At 41.8% G+C, this 7,387-nt stretch overlaps 1 pseudogene; it reads left to right on the top strand.

Moving 5' to 3' along the window:
• The first annotated feature begins 4,144 nt into the window (after nt 1–4,144).
• LOC113925465 lies at nt 4,145–4,812 on the top strand (annotated as a pseudogene).
• The last annotated feature ends 2,575 nt before the right edge of the window (nt 4,813–7,387 follow it).

Genomic DNA, 7,387 nt, shown 5'->3' with positions numbered 1-7,387 from the left:
TATCTCTTCAAACAGGCCAAGTCGTCTTCTAGTACAGAGTGTTGGTATATGCCTGTCTAGTCAGTTCTGGCTGCAGCGTAAACAACAGGATTGTTGTAACTAACATAGATTGTGGCATAAACAACAGAAATTTATGTTCTCACAGTTCTGGAGGCTAACACAAGCTCAAGGTGCCAGCATGGAAGGTTTCTGGTGATGTCCCTCTTCTTGACTATAGGCTGCTGCCATCTCGTTGTGTATTCATATAACTTCGTCTGTGTGTGTGCGTGCAGGGAGAGAAAAAGAAAGAAAACTCTCCCATGTTTCCTCTCCTAAGAGCTCTAATCTTATCATGGAAACTCCACCCACATGACCTCATCTAAACCTGATTATCTCCCAAAAGCCCTATCTCCAAATACTTCCAACTTGGGGGTTAGGGTGTCAACATATGACCTGGGGAGGGGAGTGGGGGGGGGGACACAACTCAGTTTGTAGTAATGCCTGTGTCTTGAACACACCACACACCCCATTCTCATAGCTTAGCCCTAATGAATGTTTTCCAAGGCAACCTTGTAGGACACCTCCCTAAGAGTACAACCAATCCTCCTATAACAAATTATCATGTCTCTTTCTTCGTAACAAATGTCAAAGATGGAATTGTACGTTTACTTATGTGGTTACCTAATAACATTTCATATCCCATATTCTGTTGTTGTTTTTGTGGAAGAAGGGGCATTATCTTTTTCTGTTCACCCTTATATCTTCACTGTCTAAAACAATGCCTGATTGTTTTAGGGCCTCCACCCTAAGCAGAAACTACCCTTAAAAGGATTTTATATCACCCTGGAAGGAGCGCTCCACTTTTTCCCATGTGATAGGCAGATGACAAAAACCTGATTGGGTGACAGATTTAAGGAGGGTTAATCAGATTAAAACAGCCAAATCCACAACCCTCTCCGGTCCCCTCCCTCTTCGGGAGCATTGTACTACAACTCAATAAACTTTGCTTTGTAGCCCACCACTCTTCGTCTGGTCCACCTCTTCATTCTTGGGAGAAGCGTGACCAAGAACCGCCATGACCTAGAACCGCAGGCATTAAAGGGAAAGAAATCCTGTAACATAAGTATTCAACGTATGTATGCCAGATGAAATAATGAATGGGAAAATAAGTTCCTAATTTTATTTCACCACTTCCTGGCTATAGGACTTTGCACAGATTCGTTAATTTCTCTGATCCTCAGTATTCTCACCTTTAACATAAGAATAACAACTACCTCCTGCAGTAGATCTAAAACTTCTAGTGCAATCTGTGACCAATAGTAAGTGGTAATAAGTGTTATTGATGAGAGATTTTACCACATAGTTTAAATGCCCTCATAAGTACTCGAAAATTAAAAAAAATTCTCTCTCTGATTAAACTTTAATCAGGCTGGCTCCCCTGAGCCCTCTGCTCAATGAGGCCCTACCTTTCGATCTCTATTGCGGAGTTCAGGTTTTTTTTTTTTAAGGATTTTTTTTATTTATTTATTTAACTGACAGAGAGAGAGAGAGAGAGAGAGAGAGCGCGCATGAGAGGGAACACAAGCAGGGGGAGTGGGAGAGGGAGAAGCAGGCTTCCCGCGGAGCAGGGAGCCCGATGCGGGGCTCGATCCCAGGACCCTGGGATCATGACCTGAGCCGAAGGCAGACGCTTAACGACTGAGACCCCCAGGCGCCCCTTGTGGAGTTCAGTTTTAGCAAGAATCCTGCTAAGTCAGTTTAGCCAGGATCCTCCGTCTTTGGTATCTGATCACCTTCCATATCTGATTGAATTCCTCACCCCCCACCCTGGATGTCTTACCACCCTGGCCTGCCCTCAGCAAGAATCCTGTCAAGTCCCTTTAGCCAGAATCCCCCTAGCCTTGATATTTCCTCTCAGTAACTGTTCATCCACTGACTCCCACCTTGTTCCGTGGCTATACAATCCCGTTTTTCCTTATTCAGAGTTGAGCCTGATTTCTCTCCCCTACTGCAAAAGCCCTATTGCAGTAATCCTCTTGAATAAAGCTTTCCTTACTATCTTCAATAAGTGTCATGGAAAAATGTGTCTTTAACAAAACTATTTGAAACAAAATAAGTTTATTTTAGTCATTGTTACCTAGACCCAAGTGGAAACTTTATGTCATTGAAAAACAAGGAAAATAGGATATAGCTAAGGGAAAAGAAGTATCATAAAATCTGAAAAAAAAATCAAGATGTGATGATTCTAGTAAGATTGAGAAAATCTTTTTTTTTTTTAAGGATTTTTATTTATGAGAGCGGGAGAGAGCACGTGGGGGGAGGAGCAGAGGGGGAAGGACAAGCAGACTCTGCGCTGAGCACAGAGCCCGATGCCGCGGGGCTCAATCCCACAACCCTGAGATCATGACCTGAGCCAAAACCAAGAGTTGGACACCTAACCGACTGAGCCACTCAGGTGCCCCAAGATTGATAAAATCTTACAGATAAAAAAAAAAAATTACATTTGGAATAAATTATTGGGAGACAAAATTATCATATATGAAAATATAGTAAGAACCAGACTATAATTCCCATAACTGTGTGGCTCCTCTGAACTCAATTCAATGCCCTATGGGTCCCAGGAGAAAAAATTCTAAAAGGCCTATCATAAGAGGAAAACTGCTGCTTTTGCCCATATCAGAAAAATTATTACTGGAGCATCAGAATAAAAGAGATCAAAGCTATTTCATGCCATTTGCCTCTGCACTTGAGAGCAGGTTTAGGAGGTAGAGCAGAAACTGTAAGACAATACTATGCTCCTTTGAGGGCATAATTATTTTTTGAAAGGGGGGATTAAAGAAGTCAATAAACCAAGATATAGGATGCTTGCCTCTCATCTCACAAAATACAGTAAAATGTAGCCAGATACAATTATGTTCTTTATAAGAAAGTATAGATGACTTTATTCTGTATAATATATCAAAGAGCTTATCAAGGTCACTATAGTTTTAGGTTTTAATTATATATCACATGCATTTCAGATTAATAATGTTCAAAGTCTATCAATCAAGATTCTGGCATTTAGTGATCAGAAATATACAAATTGGTTATAACCTCTATAATAGAAGCAATTTTATTTTATTTTTTTTATTTTATTTATTTGTTAGAGAGAGAGAGCATGGGCGAGAGAGAGAGAGAGAGAGAGAGAGAGAGAGAGAGTGAGCAAGGGTACAAGCAGGGGGAGCTGCAGGCAGAGGGAGAAGCAGGCTCCCTGCTGAACAAGGAGCCTGATGCGGGACTCGATCCCAGGGCACTGGGATCATGACCTGAGCCGAAGGCAGACGCTTAACCGACTGAGCCACCCAGGTGTCCCAATAGAAGCAATTTTAGCTCTACCATGTTCAGGAGTAATATCTGACTCCCAGGGGAGCGCCTCTCTGTTTTCCCTTTGTGTATTTAGCATTCTTGCATTTGTTTGTAGTTATTTCTTCATTGCTCATCTCTCTAACTAAGCTGTGAAACTTTTGCATATAAGAACATGGTATTGTTTTGGTAACCTTAAGATCCAGCACCTGAATAGAATAAAAGAACAGATTTACTATACACTGAGAAATGAGAAAACTTAATATTTTCAGTAACAGCAGTCACCATAAGTAATATTTATAATTGTAAAAACTTGTTAAATTTAACAGAAGTTGATAATCATGTACAAGTTTATAAACTTGTTACTACAGTGGATAAAAAAAGATACAAAAAAACCCTTATCTTTTTATTTGCAGTTAATTTACAGTGTAATAGGTGATGACATGTGTGAGACCAATTATTAAAAAAAAAATGAGCCTAGTGCTATTACCAACAAATTTGTAGATTCAAAGGACAGATGACTTATATAAGTAGTCTGAATAGTGGCCACCCAAAAAGGTCAAATACTAATCCCTGGAATATGTAAATCTTGCCTTATGAGGAGAAAGGGCCTTTGCAGATGTGATTCATGATCTTGATTTGAGAAGATTATCCTGGATTGAGTAAATAGGCTCTCAATCTAATCACAGTGTTACCAGAAAAAAGCAGAGGGAGGTTACACAGACAGAAGAGAAGATGCTATGAAGATCAACAGGGAGAGATTTAAAGATGGCAGCCTTCCAGGACCAGCCATTTGAGCCTAGTTCCTTATGATAGATCAACCATGAGCTCCCAGATTCCTCACAGTCATTCCACCAAGGTGGAGGGTGCTATCAACCGCCTGGTCAACACGCACCTGTGGACTTCTACACCCATGTCTCTAGGCTTCTATCTCAACCTTGACGAGGTGGCTCTGGAGAGCTGGGCCATTTCTTCCATGAGTTGGCTAAGGAGAAGCACAAGGGTGCTGAGAGTTCCAGGAAGATGCAAAACCAGCACAAGGGTTCTGTCCTCTTCAGGGACCTGCAGAAGACTTCCCAAAATGAGTGGGGTAAAACCTTGAACATTATGAAAGCTGCCCTGGTTCTGGAGAAGAACCTGAACCAGGCCCTTTTGGATCTGCAAACCCTGGGTTCCCCCCACCCCGGGGAAGACTCTTATTTCTGTGCCTTCCTGGAGAGCCACTTCCTAGATGAGGAGGTGAAACTCATCAAGAGGATGGGCCACCACCTGACGAACTTCTGTAGGGGGGGGCTGGCCCCCAGGCCAGGCTGGGTATCTCTTCAAAAGGCTCATCCTCAATCACAACTAGGAGTTTCTGAAGCCCAGCAGCCTTGGAGGGGCCCCTCTGGCATCCCTCTGGTGCCAGGGCTTGTGTGTGAGCAGCCCCTGGGCAGCTTTTTAACCACCCTGGAGTCCTCTCCCAAGCGGTGGACCAAATGGAAGCAATAAAGCTTTCTGCAGCAAATAAAACAGAATAAAGACGGCAGCCTTGAAGGTTGAGGTGATGCTGCCACAAGCCAAACAATGCCAGGGTCCACCAGAAGCTGGAAGAAGTAATGGGGCAGGTTCTACCCTCGGCCTCTGGAAGGAGCGTGACCCTGCTGACACTGATTTCACCCTTCTGACCAGAACTGTGAGAAGATAATATTTCTGTTGTTTTAAGTCACCAAGTTTGTAGCAACTTGTCAAAGCAGCCACAGGAAACTAATACAGCTTTTAAATAAGCGATAATGATAATCACACAGGAGAGACACATTTAAAGAGTAATGTAATATTCATATGGAAATGGAGGCTGACAGGGGAGCACTGAGTGTGGAGGAGAGTGTTGCTGGCAGAGTCGGTAACATGAGCAGAATTCAGTCACAGTCAAATTTTGTATTTATTATGTCGATTAATTACAGGAAAGTGCTGTGTTTTTGTTTTTGTTTTGTTTTGTTTTTTAGAAAGAGAGAGAGCGTGTGAGAGTGGGGGGGGAGGGGCAGAGGGAGAGGGAGAGAGAATCCCAAGCAGACTCCATGCCCCAGCGCACAGCCCAACCGTGATCTCACGACCCTGACATCACAACCTGAGCCGAAATCAAGAGTTGGATGCTTAACCAACTGAACCCCACCCTGGCGCCCCTCCAGGAAAGCGATGTTAATAGGCCAAAGAGAAATGCTATACTGTTCCCAGTGAAGTAAAGCCACCAATCCATAAATCTCACATTTAGTGGCATACATTTTATATGTCAAGCACTGTTCTAAATACATTATAAATATTTGCCCTGGTCAATTGGGGCTGCTTTAACGAAGTACCATGTACTGTGTGGCTTATAAACAACTGATATTTTTTTCTTGACGTTATAGAGCCGGCATCGTCCAATTCTGAGGAGATCTATCTTTTCGGTTGCAGACTGCCAACTTCTTGTATCTTCACGTGGCAGAGAACGGATAGGGAAAGCCACCTCTTGTGACACTAATATAAGTACTAATCCCATTCAAAAGGCCTCCAGTCTCATGACCTCAGCAAATCCCAATCACCTCCCAAAGACCCTGTCTCCTAATACCATAACATTGGGGGATACAATTTCTTTTTTTTTAAAGATTTTATTTATTTATTTGAGAGAGAGAGAATGAGAGAGAGAGAGAGAACACAAGAGGGGGTAGGGTCAGAGGGAGAAGCAGACTCCTCGCCGAGCCGGGAGCCCGATGCGGGACTCGATCCCGGGACTCCAGGATCATGACCTGAGCCGAAGGCAGTGGCTTAACCAACTGAGCCAACCAGGCGCCCCTGGGGGATACAATTTCAACACGAGAATTTTGTGGAGACCCAGACATTGAGTCCACCACATTTATTTACATAAAAATCACAACATCTCTAGTATTAGTCCTACTGACGTTTAAGGAAACTAAGGCATAAAGATGTTGAAAGCAACCTGACCAAGACAACACCAAGAACTGTGGGCTCTTCACCACTGTAGGTCACTGCTACTCCTGCCTAGTCGTTTAGTTTGGTTTTAAGGCAATAAACGGAATAAGGAGGATCAGGGTAAAAATAATCTGACAGTTCATTTTAAGGACAATAATATTCATAAACCTTATTCTACTCCCAATCTAATTTGCCCTCTATTATATCATTTGAAATTTAAATGGACAAGCATATTTAACTTAATTATTTTTCTTTACTGTTTTCTTTCCAGTGTCGGGAAAAAGATACATGTAAATTATTACAATTTATTTATAATTGGAGAATGAAAAGTAAACCACTGCTACACATCATTGGCCTCATCTAAGTAAAATTCTCTCCAGTGTCATCCTGAGCTTTATTTTCATTGGGGAATTTTTTTGTCTACCAGAGGAATAGGCATTTTGATAAACAAGAGGTTTTTTTATTTAAATTCAATTAATTAACATATAGTGTATTACTCATTTCAGAGGTAGAGTTCAGTGATGTATCAGTTGCATAGAGCACCCAGTGCTCATTCCATCCCGTGCCCTCCTTCATGCCCGTCACCCAGTTACCCCCTCCCCCACCCCCTTCCCTCCAGCAGCCTTCAGTTTGTTTCCTATGGTTAAGAGTCTCTTATGGTTTGTCTCTCTCTCTCTGGTTTTGTCTTGTTTTATTTTTCCTTCCCTTTCCCTATGCTCCTCTGTTTTTAAACAAGAGTGTTTAATATTTCAATGGAATTTGTCAATTTTCACCAAGAACAAATAACCATTTTTAAAGGAGGCCTAGTTCCTATAATAACACATTTAAGTGTGTTATCACTGAAAGAACTTCTTAAGGTGTTGTGAGAAATTCCAGTTTGGAGGAGCTGATGATTAAAATAATTGAATCTGAAGAGACCTAGGATTTGCACACTTTGATTTTTGCTTTCTGACCAAGCATAATTCTTCATACTCTTTCTTTCTCACATAGCTTTTGTTTTTGACTAACAAAAATGAATGACTATTTTCAATAATTATTTGTACGAACTGTTGAGTTGACAAAGAAGTTAAATGTGGAAGGACCAATGTAGGTCAGCTTTCACAGAGCAATTTGGTCT

This window comes from Zalophus californianus, chromosome 2 (assembly GCF_009762305.2).
Source record: "Zalophus californianus isolate mZalCal1 chromosome 2, mZalCal1.pri.v2, whole genome shotgun sequence".
In the NCBI taxonomy this organism is placed as follows: Eukaryota; Metazoa; Chordata; class Mammalia; order Carnivora; family Otariidae; genus Zalophus; species Zalophus californianus.
Note: the sequence above shows the minus strand (reverse complement) of the source record. Positions and strands in the feature narration are given on the sequence as shown.